The 25,380-nt window shown below is 39.9% G+C and overlaps 1 protein-coding gene across 7 annotated transcripts in view; it reads right to left on the bottom strand.

Annotated features, from left to right (window-relative positions):
- The window catches only part of CALD1 (caldesmon 1), a 194,967-nt gene that overhangs the window by 135,245 nt on the left and 34,342 nt on the right, over window positions 1-25,380 (bottom strand). For 2 of the 7 annotated variants that reach the window (XM_064515456.1, XM_064515464.1), the window contains exon 2: window positions 16,787-16,870. The exons of the other annotated variants lie outside the window; for them this stretch is intronic. The gene's annotated coding sequence lies outside the window, so the exon portion shown is untranslated. The remainder of the gene's footprint in view (window positions 1-16,786; window positions 16,871-25,380) is intronic. 7 annotated transcript variants of the gene reach the window in all.

Below are 25,380 nucleotides of genomic sequence, written 5' to 3'. Positions count from 1 at the left end.
TAGGAGTTCTAACAAAAACATGACCAATGCATGGAAGGAAACTGAGAGCTGTCTTAAAACTTCCACAATCATTCCTTTTATGTTCAAAAAAAAAAAACAAACAAAAAAAAAGCACCACAGAAAGAGTCTCTGCTTTTACCTGCCTCAGTAACTCATCTTAGAGGAGCAAAAGAGCCCTTTATCAAAAAGTTTCCACCACTGTCAGCATGACAAGAATTTCATTTAGGGTCCCAGAGGGAAAGCGCGCTAATGAGGCAGCCACTGCCACCATTACCACTCAAACTATAGAAAACAGTTTGAACCATTGAAAGATACCCTGTTACCAATGAAAGAGAAGGCTGTGACCCAAGACTCAGCAGACAAGATGCCTCTGCTTAGCTCTGCCATGCAATTTGGGGAAAGGGTTTGGGGTGAGAGTGAGGGGGATTGCCTTAGTACTACCTCTTCCCTCGCTGCCCTTCAATTCTTATCTAGTTAGATTACAAGTCTTTGAGGTCACAGGATGTCTCTCAGCATAAATAGGCATGAGCTTTTCCCAAGTCAGGCATAAAAATATTACTCAACACAGATAAGAGAAAGTGTTTCAGTTTCTTTTCTTCATGATAGAGTTAGAGAAATATGGATAGACGGTTAAAGAAAGCATGCAAGATTTTCCACACTAGACTACTGACTGTGTGTTACCGAGGCAAGAAAAGGGCCAGTTATGAGCAGTGGAAGCTTTGCTTGAGTCTGAAAGGCAGAAGGCCTTTCCGACCTTGAAGAAGCCAAGCCGACCTTGGCTGTCATTGCCATGCATATAATGTGCACGGCAAAGGTTTATGCACAATGTTCCACCATACATTCTTGTTACTTTCAAATACGGAAAGTGAAGAAAATGGAAACATGAGTCAATGAAGTCATTTTGCTTCCCACATACAACCCTCAGGCTCCAATGATGTCAAATTTCACAGGCTAAACAAGTTTGAGTGGCACTAGTGTTTGACAGGAAGAATCCAAAGAAAACCTATGTCTATCTAAAAGTAGTGATGATGATTCAACAGGGAGCACCCCTCCCTCAGAGTCTGTGATGAATTGGTGTCTTTGTATGATATGGGGCCTTCACTGCTGGGGAATTCAGCTTTCATTAAAAAAAGGTGGGGGAAAATGTGTAAAGGCCATATTTTCTCCCATGCCAAACAAATCCTGAAGGGATTGTAAGGCTGGCTCCCTTGATTCTCAAGTCATCCAACCTCCTGCTGATGCATAAAAATCACATCGGTCTCATAACTGCTCTAATTTCTGACATCTCTCAATGATCTCCACTGAATTATAAATCATCTAAGAATCAACATAAGGGAATAAAACTCAGTTGCCTTGGCTCTTCAGACTCTTTTACCAGAGTAACAATGGGAAGGGTGGACATGGGCCAGTTATGCTGGCTTTATGCCATTTGGGATGCCACATCTGCCAGGGAAACTCTCAAGAGGCTAGCTGTGGTTGCATTACATCCTTTTTGCACCAGTCAAAATGGACAAGACTGGGACTGAGAACTTAACCCTCAGTCCTCACCTCTCATCCTTGCTGGAAGTCCCACAGCAATTTTCACAAGAGTAGAAGTGCTTGGGAGAACAGAATTCAGTGTGTCTGCTTTGTAGACTAAGATATCTGTATATCCTACCTAGACTTAAGAGAACAAGTCTGCATACCAAGTATCACCTGGCCATAGCAGAACAGAGCTCTGCTACCTTCCCCCTTCCTCCATGTAGTCAAGTGAGTTTTAGCAAAAACATACAGAGATCAGAGAGTTCAAAATGGTCAGCTAGAAACTGCTTCCCCCTCATTTCGCTCTCTCTTGCTACCATTTCATATGTCTTTTTATTCAGTATAGAAACTTCCATTTGATTTAAATTACACATTCTGAAGGGTGTGGGGAAAAAGGGGAAATTAACCCATTTTTTCCCCTTTGCATGTCACTTTTTAAAAAGACAGGTGAGGAAGGTATATGGCACCTTAGCTGATGTAATAGCTACTCCTGTCATTTCAGAGTAACCTTAGACTTTGAAAGAAATGTGGCAAGCTTGAACCACATTAAAGCCCTGATTTAGCAAAGTGCTTTGAAACACATGCTTACAGTTAAGCATGTGCTTAAATGCTTTGCTGAATTAGGACCTATGTTGGTAAAAGGGGCAACTGATTAATGATTTCTGACAACCACCAGAAACTAATGAGCCACAGACCTCCACTTTTTCCTCCAAATGACTATACTTAAACCCGAAGGAAATTTCATTATGGAAACAGAACACACTTATAAATAAATCATACGTGTCTCCTTTGCAAATATTAATTTTTATCTGCAATTAGTGGTAAACCCAAACTTCCTTTCATACGGTAATCGGAGACAGTGCCATTTGCCCTATGTAACTGGTTACTCATTCAAACCCATAAATTTCTTTCTAGAATTGCATGGTTTATGGAAAGCTCTACGAACACAGCTAAATCAACCATGAAATATGCAGCATCCAACATACTAACCAAAAGGTTGCCTCACTGCGACATAAGCTTTGGAATGAATCAAGGCTGTACTGTACAATCCACCTAGAAATGAAGAGCTCAGTAACGTAGAGTGCTGAAATCCACTTCAAGCTGCTGCATATTCAGCCTCAGTAAAACACATTACAGGATCAAAACCCAAGGAATTAACGCAAGCTGTTCGAATCCTCCCATGTGAGAGATGGAGAAGGTCTAAAACAGTGAGAGGAAATGACTTGTCCAAGATAACCTTGGTCCTCTAAGATACAATCCAGCCTTCCACTTGCCAGGCTGAACTCCATCGCAGAGGCTTTTTAGATGACAATTTAGTTTAGCTGATTTTACTGTGTTTGCATTTAGACAAATGGGAGAATCCTGTGGCCAAGGCACAGTCACAGAAGCCACGACATTCAAGTCTAATGTCAACTTCACCTAAATATCATTAAGCAAAGCATCTTGTTTTTCCTAACACCAATATTATTATTGCAAAGCACAGACACTACTTTCAATATGACAAGAGCAGTCACTTCTGTTAACACTGTGAGGTCCTAATCTAACAGACATACCTAGAAACTTGAAGACCGTAAATTAAAAAATAGGGACACTAATCTGAGGTCTCATTGTTATACTTTCATGAAATATCTGAAATGATTCTCCCTTTTTCCATTTTTACATGTGTATTTTAGTCGTCCTCTGAACCATGTTTCAATTGTTATACTTAAAAATAACATTTAAAATATACAATTGATGCTGTACAGCACGATTTTAATGGTTGTTCACAGTGCTATGAAGGGCAGAGACTGAGCTCGCCCTTATAAAAAATGGTAATTGCAAGCAGTTAATTCCTGTCTTGCAATGCCTTTCACTCAGATATTCTCACATTAATTCACCGATAATTCTAAAAATAACTGAAGTAGTTCAAATTCATGACTGTGGCTGACTAGATACACTTAGACAGAGGTTTCACAATCATTAGATTTGCACACAAACGTATCACCAAACACTGCAAATCTGATCATCTGCAATCACATTTCCATTCTATTAGCCAGTCCACAGAACTGGTAGGAAATGGCAGTTTACACTACCATTACGCTTTTATACCAGCTTTGGGACAGCTTTACAAGCAAAGGCAATACCTCCTCCACCAAAATTCCTGACAGTAGAAAGTTAATCTGTCAGTTTACTTGCTATTAATATGAATCAGCACTGAGAGTTTGTATCAGCATTGCATTACACCATCCAGCTACAATGTTTCTTATCAATTACTATGAGTTCTAATGCATGATTTACTCTGTCACTGAACCATGACCTAAAAGTGAGGACTTCAACTTACATAGTTTTGCTTAGATATTTCTTGAATATCCATTGTAGCCTTTGTAACAGAAACAGTGAGCTCTTAAAGACAGCTCTAAGGGAAGAAAAGCGACAGGACTACCATGCCAGAACCCTGGGGAATTGATCAAAACCTGTCCAGTCAGTGGAAGAAAATTGTTTCAGTTCCCTGGGTTTGGATCAGATCTTCCTAAGTGTATACAAATCAGGTATTACATTTCTAAGTAAGTGCTTGATGTGTTTACACTCTTGTAACACTGTGAAGAAGAAAACAAGTATTTACTTTTGCACAACTTTGACAGTTTTCAGTATGTTTATTACAATTCAGAGCCTGATCCGAACCCTATCTGAAGCCTGTTTAATTTTTCCACAGATTTCAATTAACATTTTGTAAAAGCCCGTAATACACAAATAGAATTTTATCAACAATATCTAGAACTCGGTTGAGGCCTATGTGTATACTACAGTAATGTGCAAAAGGCATTCCTAGGTTCAGACAGAAAATTTTCAGCACATTTTCAAAAAGGAAGACAAGGTGGTGAGCTTAAAAACATATGTCCTTACTCACTCAGTGCATGGAAAAGTTTGAAAAAACAGTTATTTCTTATTCCTAGCATACTGAAAACCTAGAGTTTATCAGTTATCACCCTAAGGGGTATATGTTGATGTTTCCAAAGGTGAATACTGTAGCTAGGCATTGACCAATGGACGAAAGCTTAACCCTTTAGTAAGACTCTTATTCTGAGTTTGTTGGCTTCATTCAGCTTGACCCAAGCAGAGCCCACTGGCTCCAACAGCATTGCACCATGGACAGTTTGGCTCAGTCACACCCACATCTGTGCAAATAGGTGGAAAACTTGTATTTTTCAAAGGATTAGAGTCTTGTCTCTGCTTAATTATAATAAAGGACCCATTGTGAACTCTTACCATTATGTTTCATTACAAGTCTAATTCTCTATTTCCTTAGCCTTGTATTTTTCAAGCTTTCTCTACTGTATTATTATACTGATACGCACTTTCTTTTCATTTCCCCCTTCTTTTAAACTCACATTTCTTTTACAAAGTAGAAAAAGCTACCTTGAATTGAACGGATGGCTCAGTAGTATTAGAAAACATAGAACGACCCTTCACGACAAGGTTGCCACAGTCTGAATTCAGCATATTCAGACTGTGGCAAATGGATCTTAGAAACTGACATCTTCTTGGCTACCAAAGTAGAAGTAACAGATGTTCTCAATCTACTCGTTTAGGAGGTAGAGGTGATAAGAGCTGCACTCTTCATTAGCAATCACTTGCGTGTCTAGGAAGCCTCTAAGAGGCCAAGTTTAAGGAGATCTTTTAACTTCTATAGTAAATTCACTTTGAAGATTCAAGTCTTTGACTCCTGGGTTGGCAAGGAAGATAAAAGGAACAAGCACCTTCCCTTGAGCTGTTCATTTTATATGGAAGGAGCATGGCTTCTACGTTGACAATGTGACATCTTCCACAGGACTCACTCCACTTGCAAAAAACATGTTTGCTCTTCTGTCATAGCATTGTCTCTTCCTTCTCAAGATTTCTAAAATCAGATTCTAGAAATGAATATGAAGCACACAGGTGCTGAAGAAGCACAGACCCACCCTGCTCTCCATACAGTGTTTCTTTAATTGCTATTCTTGTGACCACTTTCTAAATCTCATTGAAGCATTCCATGAATGCATTTCCATTTTCCCTTATTCCTCTATTTTGGTTTTCAGCCTATTTTGTTTTTTCAGTTTGACCTATCCAGTGAAGACACTGGGTCATGATGTGGCTGAGTATATTAGGCAGCTACAAGTCAGCAGATCAAAAAGATCAAGATTCTATATTGACTGATATTTTGCTATTAATACATTAAAGGAACTATAAAAGTTGGGAATTACAAATGAAGGCACTAAGAGTATCAGAATATGGAAAAACAGGCAACTTCTAGCTTTGAGAATTCTAAACTTGCAGGCTAGGTCTCTCCAAAAATCAAGATATTGGTTTTGTAACTGGTTGCACAAGCATTAGATAGGGAACTAATAAATTAGGCAGTAGTTCTCAGTTCTGAAAAAAAGAAATGAAAACAAAAAAAAACACCAAAAATCCCCCACACTTGGGGCTGATAATGAATCTCACTGTAAGAACAATATCATACAGTGGCAAACAAAGCAAATAAAAACAACATTCCCCTTATGCTGAGTACTGTCCGGTTCCTGGCTGCAATCCTGAGTCTGTCCATAGGTGCATCAACTCAGGAAAATGTGGACCAATTGGAGAGAGTCCAGAAGAGGACAACAGAAGTTATCAGAGTTCGAGGAAACATGGCCTCCATGGGAAGGTTGGAAAGGCTGGGTTTGCTGAGCTTAAAGACATGGTCACAGTCCTCAGATAGTCAAATGAGAAGAGTGATAAATTCTTCATATCCACTGAGGACAGGACAAGACGTAAGGTGCTTAACATGCAGCAAGAGAGATTGATTGTGCCCCCTTGGCACTAGGGATTTCCCTAGTGATTGAGACACTAGGGAAAACTTGTCCAAAGAGAAGGATAATTAAGCACTGTAACAGATCAACGGAGGCAAATTGCAAAGCTCTACAGGGGAAGCTTTTAGAATAGAAAACAACATTCAGAAAATACTTAAGTAATAACCTCTGCTCTGGGTCAATAGGATGGACTAGAATACTTACCAACATTTTTCTAGCCTACCATCTATGACTGTGACGTAATACCACCAGCCAGAGTTTCACTCTAAATGCTATATATATATCTAACTTGAACAAGAACAGCAGTAAGCTGGAGCTCTTCAAAAGACCACGGGAAGGCACAGGAAGCATATAGTTGCACTACCTTCTCCACAGAAGCTCTTGCAGAGAAAGATTCCCAAGATTCAACTGGCAAGTCAACTTATCCTCCTAGCCAAAAGATATCAAAAGTCGATGACAGATGTTACAAAACCAGAACCCAAGATACTCTTTGGACACTGTGTTGTTAACCATAGATAACAATCAAATCAACATACAAGACCCCAATCTAAAGCCAGACTGGGATATCTATAGAAGTGTAATGAACTCAAGATGCAGAATTTTTTTGCTAAACATACGGTTTTAAAGTCTGTTAATTCAATTTCTTTTCCTTTAAAAAAAAATCTGAATCTGAAAATTTAAAGAGAGATTTTAAAGAGATATAATGGACAGTTACTAACCTTGACTTTTACTGAGTACCTATTTCCTGCCCTTGAAACTCCCCCCCAACCACTACTACTTTCACTTGCATTCCTCCACATATTTAATTTTTTTTATGTTCTTCCTTTTCCTATTATTACAGAGCTCTGTTATGTTATTTCTGTTTGGATCATACACATAACATGAACCATACCAGCTCTGGCTGCTACCCTACCAACCTCAGTATCCTGCTGAGTGTATATGAGAAATTCAGAAGATGAAGCAAAGCCATGATCCACCTATCAAACTGTGCAATAACAAGCAGGATAAGACAGGTGAATTCTTTTCTGAATCCCTTAGCATTCAGCTTACACCCTGGAGCATGAGCTCTACTTACCCTTAACTTCACAGGCACAACTACACATTTTATTAAGAGTCATAAAACAAAATCTTCTTTTACATCTGAGCTACTTAATCATCTTGCCAAGAATTTGATTAACTAAAATTTTGGAACAGATAGAGGGGAAAAAAAAACAGCAATAGGAAGACTTTTCTCCCCAGATCACAAGCAGTAATTCTTCAGCCCTCTATGTTACATGCCACAATGAAGCATATAGAAGGAGGCATACAGAAACAAACCACCCAAAACAGTATCATAATTCTGAATTATATTCTGAATATAGGTGGACTAGACTCAATCATTGCTTCGAAATAGCTGTCTTTTATGCACACAGATAACAGGAGTTTGGATCCAGAATGCATCCGAATCTCAGCTTCATTAGTGCTGGCTCACCTCTAGGAAAACAAATCAAACCCAAAAATCTCCTACTGTGGTATTTTGAAGTTCACTAAAAAACTCGATGCTTGAGGCCAGGCTGCAGCCAGCTTTGCCAAACCAGACTTGTGCACAGCTTGGGAAAGACCTGAGTTCTCCATAGGCCCTGCCACCCAAACCTTTCTGCTTTCACAGGCTTATTCATTTTATGCAGGCATATCCGTTAGCAAAGTCACCTAACCTTAAAACGGATTGGGTCTAAGGCTCCAAGCCCCTCTTAGCTTGAAGCAGAACTCTTTTGCTTATATCAGGGGAGCTCAGCTAAATAGTTAGGCCATAGTATGGTCTACTGGAAGACCTTTCTGGGGACCAGGCTCCAAATCCAGCCCTCTTCTAAACAGACCCCAACTCTATCACCAATCAGTCCATATTTCTCCTCCTCCTCCTCTGCATGTCTATTTTGAGTTGGAAACACTTCAGGCAGGAATTGTATCTCCCTAAATATTCACACAGCTTGAACAGAGCTTTATAGTGTCACTGGTATGCAGATACTCCTGATGAAGCATATTTTGCCTAATCTGGTTCTCCCATGTCAGGCTGTTCCAAATAGGAAAACTGAAGTATAGAAAAACAAGAATTTTTTGCTTAATTCCTGCCTCTGCTCACACAGTTCAATCCACTAGGCCAGTCTTGATGGTTTGGGACGAAGCCAAGGAGAGGTCTACGTGCAGATGCCAGTAACAACTGAATTAGTTGTGCTACTGACAACAGCAATACTATGACAGTAAGTATTTCTGCAAAGGCTGCTCAAACTCCACTGAAACTCAGGATATACTTTCAGCAAGTGTAGAATCGGTCACTGTAGTTTCTTTGCTGTGTTACTCTGCAACAATCACCTCTCCGCTATGTAGACACTGTCCTCTGCTGATAACCACCTGTGATTAAAAATAAAACTATACCCTTAGTTTAGTCGGATTTGTACAAATTTTGTACAACTTTTTTACTTTCATATTTCTTTATAATTGGCCATTTGGCCTTTTGTTTAGTTGGGTTGTTCTTCTGTTTATTCATTTTAATGTGCAAGCTGAACAGGATAGAGAAGAAGCATTTTTAGATCCAAATCAGGACCATGTTCCTCATGTATTTAAAGTTGAACTAGAGCTCAGATGAAACAGTACCAACATTTACAAACTGTCCTCAGAAAATTTTGCTGGCAAATCTTTTAGACAGTAGCTTTTCTTGAGAGGGTCCACCTTGAGCCTAAATTCCATATAAATGTTTTTTGCAAGAATTAAACTAGAGTCCTACAACAGAGCTCCTTTCTGCACTAGATCTAAAATGGGAACCAACAGATATGTGTTTCACTTGGCACCCCTCTCCCATTTTCTTTGAGTGAATTCAGCATTGAGATTGCATTTCCAACTATTTTGCCTCAGTCTGACAGGTCCTGGAGGTTGCGGAAGAACACAAATAGTCACCTGCAACATCCTCCTTGCATTCTTCAAGCCTATCATCCACCATCCTTTCTATCCTCATCTACGACTCTGGTCTCTATGAAATACACAGCAACAGACTTCACCTGAGCAGCGCTTTCACACAAGTGGTTTTGTAATCTATCAGTAACCTAACTCTAATAGCAGCTATTTAAAATGGACTATCTCTGAGAAAATTCCTTTCTTCTATTAGGTTTATTTTCAGCCACCTCAAAGCATTCACTCCAAAATATAAACGTAGATTAATAAAACTATAAATCATGCATGTATCTGTATATCTGAGGGACCATTGCTGCAATAGTCGCAACTCATAGAAGCAATGTTGGACCTGATTAAAAAGACTCTGCCCAGGAGTCAGCCTGGCTGTCAGTGTTACGAGACTTGGAAAAGCCCCTCAGCAGGTATATAGCATCAATAGGCACTGGCTCCTCACAAATCCACATCAACTGGGTATTTCTGCAGTGAAAACCTCACTAGCATTGCATCTCACAAAGATGATGGGCAGAGGAGAATTAGACAAGCCTCTCTGGGTGTGCCTGTTTCATGCAGCAGGGCATGACACATATCTTTAATCCAGATGCTGTGCCAGTGAGTGGATCACCAGCCTGGTCCAGAGGCAGCATTTATGACATCTCATCATTTACACATGTTCAGAGTACATGTAAAAATACCATTTTATTTTCTCCATGCCCCACTCCTAGTTGTTCAGCATTTTTTGATAATTGCATTCATATTGTGCTGATATAAGCACATCTAAACAAAAGACAGGCTCACTTCCCTTTCTAAGACTTTCAGCTGATTGTGTACTTGCCTGTACCAATCTCTTAAAATAAAAATCAACAGCTGGGCAAAACAACAAAGCACATTTGGACATGTTATAACAATATTCTTAATGGGTCTCTGGTGAACTTTCCAGGGGTTACATCCAATATAAAGTTCACCTTTTTTGTCTGATTTAGTTCCCCTTTTCTTTTAGCAAACAAGGTGATAAATGATTCTACACAAACAGAATTTTTAATGGTAGTCCTCCTTGATTTCCACAAGCCCGGACAGCATAAGCTTACAGGTCAGGTAATGTGGTTTGCTGCAGCCTTTTGCCCACTTTACATTTGCAGGTCTTTATATTTTCCAGCTCATGTACAAACTTGAACTGACTCTGACAGCAGCCTTACAAAATGCAGCTACTATACAGCTATCATCTTCTAACCTGTAAGAACACAGGGCTGAGGGGTTAAACGACTTGTCACACACATCAGCAGCAAAATCAGGGTCAGAACTCATGAAATGATCCCAACTTCCTGACAACACATTGTTGCCTTTAGCTACAAGCTAACGACATGTTTTCAAGCCATTTTTGCATCTTTGAAAGATGTCACCAAAATTCACAATCAGAAGGCTCAAAGGGTTTAAAGTTGGACATGTTTATTCTAACTTTTTAGGTGCACGCATCAAATCAGTGTACGATGCAGTAGGAGAAAAGAGTCCAAGCAATATTAAATGAATTGCAAAGGCAACATCACAGGGCAGAAAGGTAATATCCCTAATACAGCCCTGGAATACTTCATTCAGCTCTGGAGAACTCATTTCCTGAATGATAATAATAATCCAGAGGAAGATCACAGGAGAGCCATAAAAACACTAGACGAGTAGAGGGACTGACTTGCAAAGAAAGACTGAAAGAGCTAAGGATGCATCCACTGACTAAATCCTAAGAAGAGGATGTGAAAACTGTCGGCAACTATTAAAACAGTATTAGCAAGGGCAAAGAATCATTTCAGTGAAGCTAGAGTTTACAGCTACAGGTAACAGTATTAAAACAAAAATAATGGAAACAGATGTACTGGTCAAGAAAGTCATTTTAATAGCAAAATCTACTAGACTGCAGGTTAGACCTGACTAGTAATGCTCACCCAGCACTTACGCTTCTCAAATTTTGGTTCTTCTTAAGAACATGAAAATTGTCAGGTAAATCCTGAAAACACTCTATTTTGAAAGTTTTGGTTGAAAATATATTTTGAAATTTCCAAAATAAAATATTTGCTCTCTGGTTGGTGGAATTTTAGGCATCCAGTAACTGAGGGGTCAGAGATGTGTCAGGCTCATTGCTTTTGTACTACCCCAGCTACATTTCTGATGAGGATCTCCTTGACAAACGTAGGCTAGCCCTATGCGTACTAGAGCGCAACATCCCATAAGGGGCATCCAGAGGCTCTAGTCGCTCGGGACATCTTCCTGACGTACTCTCCTGAAAATAAATGCTTGGTCTCATCCTTCTTAACTTTGGGATGATCTGAAAGGATAAGGGAACTCTGTATTATCGGCTTCTCCTCTTCATCATCATCTTTTTTTTTTTTTTTTTTTTAACAGAAACCTCAAGCAACAAACTGCAGCAGTTTAAAGAGTCACTGATCCACTTGCTCACCCTGTTCCTCTGCTGAAGGCTACCATGCCTTGATGTGTCTGCCAAAGGGAACGTATGCTTTTGCCTAAGCCACTCAGGTTCACTGCAGTCTGTTTTTCACCTAACAGCAAAATACTCAACTACCAAGCTTTTGGGTCCAATTTCCAGAGTGGGCAATTGGGATCCAATCTGCAGAGTCACCAAGACCAATGGATGAACAGCCCAAGGGAAATGCTAACTTTTGTTTCAACAATGTCAAATTTTGGTTCCTTTGTCCTAGGAAATGCTTTTTTTTGTTCTTATGAAACTTTTGTGACCATTCCTAAAGGGTTCCATTCATCTTATTTGAGTAAACCTGCTAGTTCTTAAGAAAAGCAGTGGCTGCCTACTCCATAAGATATGTGCACAAACAGTAAGTACATCAAAAGCCTATTGCTTTTTGGCCAATTTCCATATAACCTAATATGGTTAAGAAAATGTATGACTGGAGCCCAGAGCAGAGTGCCAAACTTAACAACTCTGCAGTAAGCAGAGTGCCACAGAGCCCTCTGCTTAGGCTCACTGCACTTTCAATTCAGTGCAGTTACTATCCATTCACGTTAACTAGACCATAATTGTACTTCTACACAGTTACAAAACACAGATACTTTTATTCTTTCTCCCCAGCCAACAAAGATTAACACTAGCTGCCATACAAGGCTTGCAGAGATGGAAGCTCCTTGGAGTGTTTCCCTTCTTGGGCTAAATATATTAAGGAAACCCTGGGTATCCCGAGGATATAAAAGAATCTTTAACACGCACTGCATAAAGTACTCTGCATTTACGTAAAACATCTTTCTGGGGCTGTTTAAAGGGCTCCAGTGCAAGAACACACTTTCTGTATCTGCTGCGAATTTACATGAGAGGTTATGTAGTATCACATCTATACACAGGGCAGGTATTTTCCCCACCATCCTTCTTGCTACTACTGTAGTTTATAAAACTTAGCAAGGCACAAATTGCTTACCTGCTGCTGTATCTCTGAGCCTACCACAAAATAAACCTTGTCCATTTGTATTAGCTATTTGTGTTTCCCTCTTCCAGATTTCACTTGGCAGCACATGGTTTAGGATTTTTTTAAACAGTTCAGAGGAGAAAGGGTGACAAAACAAATGAATGACATTATCAAAGCCGGTCTTTCAGTCCTCTCGGTTACTCTTTTATCTAATGCCACCAAAATCACTGCAAAGTCTGATAACAGGGATTTGGCTACAGAGGAAAAGTGAATCGTTGAACTTATATCGGGATACAAGTAACTTTAGGCATTACAAGAACAATACCACCTTGATTATGCAAAAGGGTTAGCCAGCCTCTCCCAGATCATTTCCTATGAGATCATATGCAGACTTGGAAACAGAAAGGACTGTTTTCAGGAAGTTTGGAAGCCTTTTATGGATTATATTAACAAAGCACAGGCTGTTCCTTAAAAATGATTGTACATCAAATTCCATTATTGCCACATGCCCTTGGTTGGAATGACTTTAGCACACATGATAGTACCAACAACCACCAAAAAAAGGCAGCAATTCCCTTGTCATTTAATACCCACAGGTTTTTTTAATCTTTTTTTTTTTTTGAGTGCTAAGTATTAATTACTGGTTTTGGGGTGTAGATAGCATTCAGTAAAAATGTAGATTTCTTAAACTATTTGTAAAATAATATAGTTCAGGACAAAAAAAAAGATTGTGGGAATTAATAAATAACATGGTGGTTTGGACTAGTTTACAATGGGATATCTGTTAGGTTCCTCAGAATTTAAAGCATCTTACAGAGTTTAGCCATAACCCTGTAACAAATTAAATGCCTGTCTTGCATAGGTAGGGAAAAATGCTACACTGCAAGATTTTAGACTACTATTAGAGGCTTAATTTGTTTTTTCCTCTACAGTAGTAATAGAAAAACATACCTCTACACAAAGGCACATCAACAGCATCTGAAAAAGCTGAAAAAGACTATTTCATATTTCCTGGCTATCTGAGGTCTTAGCCAGTGTATTTACTACCAAACACATTTTCCACACACTTTAATTACTAGCCATTCTTTCGTGAAACAGAAAATTAGAAAGCAAATTAGCAACTGCCCTCCCCTCCTAAGAATTAATGCTGTGAATTTTCTTATTTTTTAAATTTCATATTCAGGTATTATCCTGTAGATACATATGAGCAGGGCAGATGCCTCGCAGCATGCAGCAGAGGTGCCTTGCGACTCCAGGCAGACCTCTGGGTCCATGTGCGCAGTAACAGTTCACAAGTGCCAGGGCGTTACTAATGCCCTGCCCGTCAGCCTCTCTGAAGAGGCAAGGCAGGGCTTTTGCATCACTTCAGTTTTATGTTAAGTCTTTGGTGACACAAAAATTGCATGCTGAGCTTCATAACACCTGTGCTTTAAGAGGCTGAATTTCACTGTGGGAAGCAAACTACTCTGTTAATTAATTAGCCTAGCTAGCATTCATCTATGTAGCACCAATAACACGACCAAATTCTGTCCTCAATTGAAAGTAATACATTTTTAAACAGTGGCTCTTAAAAGAAATTCATTAATCTTTCCTTCTGTTTACAACTGGGGAAAGAGAGGCATGGATAATTGCAGTATTTTGCCCAAACCTTGCTAGCCATCCAGCAGCAGAATCTCCCAAGTCCCAGTTAAGTGTTCCCCCCACCAGCCTGCACTTTCTCCCATCATCTGCACTGGTCTAAGGTAGATTTAATCAGCATCACTGCTAGTATGACTAGAAAAGCAATATATTTAGAATAAAGACTCCCCTAGTCTCAAACTGTCATCCCTTATTAAAAATAAGACACATTTTTGTTCCTTTTGGGATGGAAGAGAAATTAGTGGCACCTGAGCAGATGAATGAAAAACTCACAATATTTATTGCAATTATCTGCTATCTGTTTAACGATAACTCTGTGCTTGGTGACAAAAAAAAAGATGCAGCAATTAAAGACAACCATTGCCCCTGCTTGTTTTGGGCAACAATAAACCCTGATATAACCTCACAGGCATCCATTCCCCGTGGCTATTTATAACAGCAAAAGTTCAAAGATTCTCATCTTTTGCCCTGAAAAAGTAAGACCTTTGGCCTTAACATTTCTTTGGAAAGTGCTTCAGAGAAGACTGTTACTCTGCAACAATGTTTCCTCGCAGTAACATTTCCTCTTAAAATATATGCCCCAAAGGAGGAACATCAGACCTCAAATATACCACAAATATGGACAAGTCTGCCTGCAGGCGTTTGAAGGCTGGGAATTTGCCCAAAACACTATTCTTGCAGAATTAACCAACTCTCTGTTAGTCAGTACAGTTAACAGCCCCCAAAATAATTCTGCTCTTACTTGCCTTCATCAGGACAGCTCACCAACTGCATGTTGTATTGTTTTCCACTGTTTAAGGATTAATTATTCCCAAGGACTGAAACTTGAGCCTCTGCACTTCCACATCCAAATAAAAAGTGTTTGGGGGCCAGTACTGTCCAACAAACTATCACTTTTAGGTTTCTATTACTCCTGGCTTTATACCAACTCACTCTGTCTCTCACTGCCCTCATCTCCTGACAAAGGCTGTGAGAGCCAGCGCACAGAAGGACAGACAAGTTACAGCTGACCACACAAACTCAATATGTTCTCAGGATTTTGCCATGCTCGTGACTGCAAATGTTATAAAAGACTGACAAAGCGTGAGTGGGAGAGAGATACAATGATCTGCCTGATGAACTCCAGCTATCATAAAAGGCTGGCTAGAAAATTGCATGAGAGAGTCACCACAACTCAGAGGCAAGGCTCTGTGTGCTGCTCACTCATTAAGGGCTAATGCAGACGTGCAGCCATCAGTTCTGCCATGTGTATCACCATGACTTCTTGGGACATTCGCAAATACTGCTGTCACAGGAAAAGTCGAGAAGGATCAGATCTGTGATATCCCTAAGCCAACAGGCCTTGACAGTGGCCAGTACCAGTCACTTCAGAGAGGTAGTCAAAAAGCTCCACAGTGAGGCAGGGTAACCAACCATTCAAGGCCTGTCCCTTTCTTAGTTCCTGATTAAAAATGGCTTCCTCACGGAATTTTTAAATCCCTTTTTATTGTTTTCCTTAATCTTCACTATTATAACTCTGTATTGGATCATTATTTTATATAAATGTTCTATCCTTTTAGATCAATGTGGCAATACCATTTGCAACACATGGCATTATAGCCTCCACCTGTGTACTTACAATGATGGAGTTCCCTCACTTGGAGCAATTTGTGCTAAAGCGCGATTATAAAACAAGCATAGCCTGGGAACATTTATTATTATTATTGCTTAGCAAGACTCCTATCAAGTGCTGTCACAACAATCTTCTGAAAGCCAGGAAAATTTCCTCCCACCTGGCAAGCAGAATTGTTTTACATGTCCCTACCAAACTAAAAACAGAAGACCTAGGGAATATATAGTCATTAGCATTGCTACATATTCAGCAATATTATTATCTTAATGACATATAATAGTCTCCATAATCATAACCTTTCACCAGGAGAAAGGCTGGTGTGGCTGTAGAGCTGAATTAATTATCTCAGTCTGTACCTGCATGTACAACTTGGGGGGGGGGGTATGTGCATGTACAGAGATTCTTGCATGACAGCACATAGTTTTAATGACAAAGATAAATGAGAGTTAGGCCTTGTGAAGGGAAGCAATGCTCCCTTCCCATTCTGGTTGCATCCAGGGACGTGAAAGCCACAATGCAGAAGAGTCTCCAGTGTTTCAGAAAGCTAGACTGTTCTGCACATACTTACAATCCTTAGCCCACAAAACACACTAACAATAGAAAATACCAAGGTGGAAGTCTCTGCTCCCAAATAACCAATTTCTGACAGTCAATTCAGCCAAGGGCCACCATAACGTATCTTCCCAACATGTTAAATTAAGCTGGATGCTAACCAGCCCAGAAGAGTCTCTTTTCACACCAGACCTTAAGCATCGATCAAGATTGAGCTAAACCCGAAGTGCTGCTCATGATAACAATAGCCTGAACTGAACAGAAAATATCTCCAGCAAAAAAAAAATAGTAATACAAGCATTAATAACATATCTCACCAGTTATGATGTCCCTGAGCCTGGAAGATGTGCTACCTCTTCAGGTCCCACAGAACTGAGTAACCAAAGGGTTACCCACAGGCACTGGAAAGACAAAAGTGTTTATGGGGGGGAACGAAGAGGGCACCAAAGGCAGAGAAGCTTTACAACACGGATGATTTTGAATGAAGATGTCCAGATGATGATCCTCACTGCAGCTGCTAGGTACTGCTCTGCTGTTGACTAAGCTGACTTGCAGCTGCTTTACTTTCTCCAGTGATTCCTCCAGCAAGGAGAAGGAGTTCCCAATGGGAAAGGGGCAATTCTGGTAGAGTCTGCAGGAACTGGGGGTCCCACCTGGGGAAAAGAGCTGCTTCCACCCACAGAGGAAGCTACTCCATTCACCTGAGCCTGCTGCCATCACTGTAACCCAGTGGGAACATAACACAATCCTGAGAATGCCCCTGGTGCAGCTGAAGAACAGCTTGGAAAGCATCAGCCACAGACCCGAGAATTTTAGAGAAAAAACAAACCAGAATGATTAATGTGGAACCAAACCTGATTATGTTCCCATGATTCACTTGACAAAAAGTATCTGCAGGAATTCCCTATTTTTTTTTGGCTGTAGACCAGCACGATTCCTTAAATGCTGGTTGCCTCTAGTCAAAGATGTAAAAATGTTCGCTATTTCTGCATAGCTGCTGGAATGCATTTACATAGCTTTTGGTGGAAGGTTATTTGTTTGTCTTTACAGGTACCAAGACACTTTGTGACTGTGATAGAACAGCCACCTCTGAGTAATTGCTAGGATAAATGGTAACAGCTTGGGCAGCATGCAGTGAGACTGGCAATTCCCTCCAAGAGATGCCTCAGCAAGAGCACTGGAGAGAGTTGCCTAGGGAATAGGCTCAGAAATCCCACTTGGAGTGACGTAATTGGGAAACCGCTCAGGAGCTCTAGGACTCCTGTTCTCTTTTATTTATGGAGGTAGGGGAAACACAAGCCTTCCTAATGTCTATATATCTAGAAGATGAAAGGCTGGTGTCTTAAGGCCCCAGGCACCTTTATATCTGTTACGCCAGATGGAAGAGAGAGATCTCTCACAGAGGAGTTGGCTTTGCAAGCCACGGTTAATTAGGCAAATACACAGTTTAGCTTTCCTGTTCTCCCCCTAATCAACACAATCAGCATATGTGTTTAAGAGTATTCGTTAGATTTACTGGTGTAAGCAGGAGATATGACAAAGCTCTGCAAAACCTCCTTGGAAAATGTCATGCTTTTGCAAGTAACACTATGCAATTTTGCTCCATCTCTTCTTAATCCCCAAACAGTGGTTTTGAGGGGGGATGTTTATTTTAGGGCGGGTGGTTTTTAATTCTGTACTGCCTGCCAGATGAATCCTTATTAAGGATAGCATGTAGTGGGAGAGTAAAAGAGTCAGTCTCCACAATATATATAGTACTGTGCTCCACCATGGCTAAACACAACTTGAACCTTGTTGCTTTACAAAAACAAGAAACACCTTAATTGCCTCAAGAACTACCTCAAAGGAAAATCACAGCCGTGTCCAGCTGAGGCAGCAGTTCCTAAAAGGAACTCTACTTTGCTGAAGAGCTCCCCATTTTCAGAGGTGTGCCACATCCGGGACAGCTAGCTGAAGGAACACAGATTCCCACTGAACATGACAGAGGTCCAAGTTTCAGGAATACTTATGGCCTCAATAGAACCCCTATTAAAATCAATAGCAGTTGAATGTTCTAGTCCACAGACAAATCTAGATCTACCCTGCACAAATAAAATGCAAAAGTACTCCAATAGTTAATACAATGCAATGGCTGAAGTGTCATTGAAAAGTCATGCAACTTTACTAGGTAACCCAGCTCTTTCAAGCAGAATTTGGCTCTTACACTGCTCACCCTACCTAGCTTGCAGTGGCCATGAAAAACATTTACATATGATGAAGAAAATTTTTTTAAAAAAGTGCAATATCGCAGAGCTAAACATCATTAACTTCTGAAACTTCCCGATTGCTGAGATATTTCAGAGAGAAAGTTCCACCAAAGGTAGATATTAGTCTTAATCAGAAAAACATCTCGTTTCCATTGCTTTCATTTAGCCTTGTTTTGTGTGATACATAAACATCAACACATCATTCTCCTTAAGTGTCCAGATTCACAAGGTACTTAAGTATGCTCCTAATCAACTAAACAAGATTACTCACATACTTAAAGCTAGGTGCATGTTTGCTGAAGCAGAGCCAAAATATACGTGCACATACATATTCCTGATGAAGTACATGATCTTCTTTCATGGGCTGGTGTTATTTTGTAATCCAAAGCACAGTAGCAAAAAAAAAAAGAAAAAAAATCCATAATGCCACGTGTCTTCAAGAATTCCTTAGTGAAACTCAGTGATATAAAATTAATGACTATTTCACATCATTTATTTCCTAATTATGATGTAATTTGCAATGCTAGAAGTCTGCATTTATGTCCTCAAAGCTATCAAAATCTGAATTTTCTCCTAAAAACAGACAATATCAAAACATCCATCTGAAAGGCTTTACAAATGAGGGAATACTAGCGACTTGACAGGATTTGAGCTCGATGATCACTTGATGTATGCCAGTATACTTTTATCCTCCTTTATACCACATAGCCTGCAAAATAACTAACTAGAGATGAACAACTAAGATTGTATAAAACTGACTTATTTGGCTTACTGGCAATCTCTGGATGCCCCCCCTAATGAAAAACTTAGAGGGCTTAATTATTTTGCAGTTCTTTCCTAAAAGAGGCCAAAGCATGATACAAGCATGCTATAAATTAATAGATCCTGTAAGTTTTACTTTTTTAATTCTTTAATTTTTCCTATAGTTCATCTCACCATTATGCTTACTTACATACTGGTCAGCTATGAACAAAACTGAAGTTACCAGGCTGGGGAAAGGGAGGTATGGGTACAAAACCCACACTGCTGTGGAAATACAAACTTCTTCTTCCTCTTGAAATTGCCAGTACTGTCTTCCTTTCATAATTGCATAGCTAGAGATAGCTACTTCTAAACACAGAAATAGACCATTTACATTTTTATAGGCAAACTAAATCTTGTTTTTCCATTGCTCCTTTCCAAGTAGAAATTCTGTTCTCTGTAGGAAGGGGGAAGTGATCATTTTCAGAAAATAAAGCTATTACAGCTTAAATCACAATGCATTTAGTCTAATATTTGAGAAATTCCGTTCCTTCAATTTAACTTGACCACTATGACATGCAAGCTGGATGCTGTGGGTTATTTTGGCATACTGTAGCCAGTTTTGCATAAACATGGCATAGCACCATGAATCTTCATAGGCCAAGCAAAACAGTCAAGTATACATTGTCTATCCCTTCCCTACCTCAAAAAAAAAAGAATGGCATACTAAAAAAAAATATATATATAGGCTCTCAGAGCCTGGTCTTAAAATCTGGAGTGTCAGTAAGTTGTCCAAACCAATGCAGAACACAAATGACTTTCTCCCTCTAATAGATTAGGCCTTTTTAGCCGCATGAATGAACAAGAGAGCTAATTCACAGTTACACTGCTTCTTATTTTATCTCAGCACAACCCAGGTCATGTTAGCAGGGTTACAGAAGTGGAGAATCAGGTCTGAGCTGTAAGGCTACACACTCCCATTTCACTCAGATGAGGCCCCAGGGACTGGCCCCTTCTGTGTCACTACGTAATGGCATTAGGGGGTTACATGTCAACTGGAAATGGTTGAGGCACTGTAGACCCTCACAGTAGGGCAACCCCAGAGCCTATTCTGTGATATTAAACATAAGAATACTTACATGGTAGAACCTACGTTAGCAAACAAACATGAGGCCACTGCTAGCTACCTACTTCCTTTCTCCTGGAAGGGGATTGATCCTCTTTGTTAGATCTCCATAGGTGGGGCATTCAACACACGGCACTACACCATTTAATGCCCCAGAGCATTTCCATGATTTCTGTATCTGTCAGAAGACCAGGTAACAGGGAGCATGTGTACATGCATACCTCTTCTTACGTGCCCATTCCCAATATCCTGCAGAAAGTCTGTCACAATCAGCTATACTGCCTCTGCAGTATTCACCTGCCCCTAAGACCTGACCCAATTAATCATGGAAGGTAATAGCCAGGAAAGAAATTGAAACATAGTGCAATCCCTTCCTGAAGGATGTCAAAGCACCATACAGATGTGCTTTTAAATAATATATCCCCAAAATCACTAGTTCAGGGCTATTAAAACTGATAGCATGAACAACAGCAAAGCACCTCATTGAAACTATATCACGTATGGCACTAATTCAGAGAAAAGCATTATAAATACTGAATTGCCCAGATTTCCAGCAATTCTGGCTGCAGAAGCTCCCTAGAATTACCTGGCCCGGTTTTATTCAACTCCAGAGATGAAAACACATCACAACCCAAGCTGATCTGGGCTGCAGACTTTTAAAGGAGACAAATGGCAGAAAATTCATTCGGTTCAATCAGCAATGCTGTCTTCCACTTATGATCACCTCAAGAAACAGCACGAAACCCACAGGCAGCAGCTCCTCTTTGATGTCCTAATAGTGAGCAACTCACAGTGCAGAATCACATACATACACAAGCCTGCGCCACCTTTGAAATGCTCAGTAAGATAGGCATCCTTGGATGCAAATCCCCAACTTTTACATCTGACCAGGCTGAGGACAGAAAGACAACAAAAAGGTGTAACAGGCTGCTCCTTATAAATTTCTTGGGCGCCTTTGAAGATCTCCCCCAAGATGCCATTTTTGACAAAAGTGATATTAGGACTGTTTAAAGGGACATGGTTAAAATGACAAAACAACAGTTCTGCCTGCCACAGGAAGGTATCATCTGTTACACTTTGGTCTTACCTATTAAAATAAGCCTTTAATTTTTCCTATAACAACATTTAAAAGACAGTTGAAACAGTTTTGCCTGCTACCTGGAGTAGCATAGATGATTTTTTTTCCCCAGTATTTTTTACCACTGATGTGAAAAGGCACAGAGTTAGTCACAACCTAGCTCAAAGAGTAGCTTTTAGTCCCTCTTATACCCCAAAAAGGAACCTGAATTTCTGACAATTTGTGTTAATGGGATGGTAATTTGATGACAACTCAGCATGGCGCATCCAGTTATGTAACAGAAAAAAATGTGATGTAGGTTATCTGTTCTTTCCCTGTCAAAGTACAAGAACACAGTAAATGCCTGAATGCTGCACTTATAAGCAGAACCTTATTTTACAGTCTCTGACCAGACATTTGGTTGACTCCCACCTTCTCCACTCATCTATCCTGCCTCTATCAATTATGGTATCATCAACAGAAACACATTTTGGAAAAGAATGGCTTTTTTGAGGGTCATCCGAGTCTTGCATATATCTGCACCAAAGAAGGTCATGTCCCATTTTACACATTTTTACCTGACATTTTTGTTTCATGCTTTTCTTTGTAGTAGACTGAAAGATAGACATTCTGTACATTTTTGTGGGACAACTGTATTGGGCAGTCTGCCAGTTGCTAAGCCAATATCAGCAGTAAATTTATAGCTCAAAGAAAAGACAGCTCTGAAGAGAGGGGTTTTTGGTTATTTTTTGTTTGGTTTAGGTTTTTTTAATCTGCAAGGCTGTTATTGACAAGTTTGTCATCAGCCTCACAAAGGAGAAGAGGAAATTAAAGTGTCATCTGCTCCGAAGTGTCTGTAGCACCCAGTCACACCATGCTGAAAGCTTCATCCATATGCTAGCTGCTGTCTGTATGGGTATTCCTATGCTGGTACACAATGACAGATCTAGTAAGTGCTCTGTGCACGTTTAAACCAAACACTAATAATCTATATCATAATCTATAGATCATTTTTACTTCATCCCTTATTTCCTTAATTCTTTCAAGTTTCAATCTGTGCTGATATTAAGAATAAAATACAAACCAAGACACATTTTGTCTGGACTAGGGCCTTGCTGCAGTGCTCACATTCAGTCCGTCTTCTTAAAAACATACATTTTTTAAACAAAGGTCACCTATTGGCATCAGGAAGGCAATTACAGTTCTGCAAGGGGGGAATGCACTGGGCATGAAAAACTGGACTTTAACAAATGCTGTGTTGACAGTGGACACCCAGCCAAAGTGTCAAAACAGGCTGAGAGTTGGATGGGACTGCAAGTTGTGTCAGCAGTGAAGAGGCACAACGCTCTCACAGAGCTGTCAAAGCCACACATCTAGAGATAAGAGCATACCCCAAGATAAGGTGGCGAACTGAAGGCAAAGCTTTTCAGCTTGTTCCTCAGGGGTGAGGAGAAGAGGATAGCTAGACAAGCAGATATGACAGCAAGTGCACTGAAGAGAAAGTATTAATGGTTGTTCACGCTCCAGCCAACACAATTTGGGCCCTCAGCTTATTCCCACACACTCTGGTAAGAGCCAGCAGTGACTCATTTTTCCTAAGCATGGTTTCTTACCCATCCTAGCAGCCAGGCATATAGATGAGCATGCAGGACATGCTCCCTGCCCTCCAGTCCATCCTTTCTCACCTGCTGCATGCTGCAAGTACCAAGGCCTACAGGGCAGCTTCTCCTCCCCCTTGACAGCAGGACCACGGCATCCCCGCGTACGCTGCACTCCTGCTGGTGTCCCTCATCCTGGTCCTCTCCCTGTGACCAGCGATCCTTCAGTGCCAAACACCTGCAGCTCTGGAGGGCTTCTGCAGCACTTCCAGAAAAGGCCCGCGTGTGCCCTTCTATAGACTAAAAGTCAGAAGCAGGCTGCTCTTTCCTTGTTTGGCAGCTGAGTATCCACTGCTTTTAAAGCATACCCTTTAATTTTTACTTGTACTTCTGCTAGAAGCATCATTCTGTGTCGGTTAAACGTTTCACAGAGGAGCCAGAACATCCCTGAATCACTCCCCATATAATTAAAGGAACGTTTCTAGAGTCTAAAGATATTTTAGGTCGTAATAGTGACTACAGTGCAAACCATACCCTCCTATTGTGAGTTGATGAGCTTCTCAAAGATGCAAATTTCACTCTATGTTTGCTTCGGACTGCTATAGTTTACACAGCCTATTAATGAAACATTGGGAGATCTCAGAATATAAAGGTGAGAAAGTCTCTCTTGCAGAATCCCACAATTCCAGGAAAAATCCAGTGGGAGGCTCCTACAGCAAACACAAGCAAGTCAAACACTATTCATGCGAAAGAGGGCAGCATATAACAGGCTTTTTGTATTTAAATTAACCCGCAAATAGTGTCTTGGGAATGGGGAAGAGAAGAAAAGAAAAAAAAATTATTGTAAAACACATAATACTGAAGCAAGTTTATTTTGAGACATTCCGGTTAAAACACTGGGGAAAAAATGAAATGAAACATTTGAAAAAAAATGCAACATTTTCTATTGGTACTGCATTCTTGATTTGGTAGGAGCCTACTTTATTCCACAGATTTTAAGACATGTTTAAGATTCCATAGGTTTAGTATTACATCACTAATGGTTCATAATGAAATTCCAGGCAGTAGCAAAAAAGAGATTTAATGATAGAACTCCATAAGATATGGATGTGGGGCCCTTAGTGCAGATTTACCGATAGGAATGTTGAATGTGGGTTAAAACAACATAGTTGTCTGACTCACTCGTGTGTTAAAATGTCATGTGACAGAATACAAGTTATGCTATTACTTGAATCTTTTTTAAAAAAGTTAATTTCATTCTCTCCTTTAATGGATTTTTTAAAGGATTTATCATTTGCTACAACTCTATTTATGGACAAGGGAGTATTGTAAAAAGTATTTTTCTCTTTTGCATCCCATTTTGCATCCCATCCGTCTCCTTGATGAATAATATTTCAATCATTTTAGTACCATGTTTGATACTACTTAGAAAGTCAGATCAGAGTCCTTCCAAGCACAGCATGGCAGAGTGGACAGAGCCCTTGGCAGGGATCTCAGCTCCCCTCTGGTGCTGTTACTGGAGTCATTTGTCTTTTTTGTGCTTCAGTTTTTCTGACTGACAAAACAGAAAATACCTAGCTCCTTCATAAAGGACTCTGACAACATCACAAACACATAAAAACCACTGCCTAACAGCTTGACCTTAATGCCATTTTATATTTGAGAAGAAAAGTTTGATTTAAAGATTTCTTAAAAAATAAAAATACATATTTAACATCTTACATCTACATAAGGCTGAAAGCTACTAAGAATAACTGTCCATTCTCTGCAGGTAGATAACCTCAGTCTGTGAAAGATTACATGTCAGAGTCCAAAGTGGGCTAACATACTGGTAACAAAAGTGTGTAGGAAATTTCTAAACCCCAAGACATTCCCTGTAATGACATTCTTGCTAATTAGGTTTGGGACTGAAAGGAAGTTTTATACCATATCTCAAATAAATTGTTATTTTGTCAGCTCTCTCAAGAATAATTCTGATTAGAAAGATTTGTTCAGTTTCATATTTTTATGTCCAAGTCTAGAAAAAGAAAGAAAAACATTGTAGAAATACTGAGAAAAATGTCTACGGCACAGTATACTCAGAGGACAAAGGACAACCTTTGCTTTAAAACATAGCAAGAGATTATGCTTTCAGACCTGTGAC

This window comes from Dromaius novaehollandiae, chromosome 1 (assembly GCF_036370855.1).
Source record: "Dromaius novaehollandiae isolate bDroNov1 chromosome 1, bDroNov1.hap1, whole genome shotgun sequence".
In the NCBI taxonomy this organism is placed as follows: Eukaryota; Metazoa; Chordata; class Aves; order Casuariiformes; family Dromaiidae; genus Dromaius; species Dromaius novaehollandiae.
Note: the sequence above shows the minus strand (reverse complement) of the source record. Positions and strands in the feature narration are given on the sequence as shown.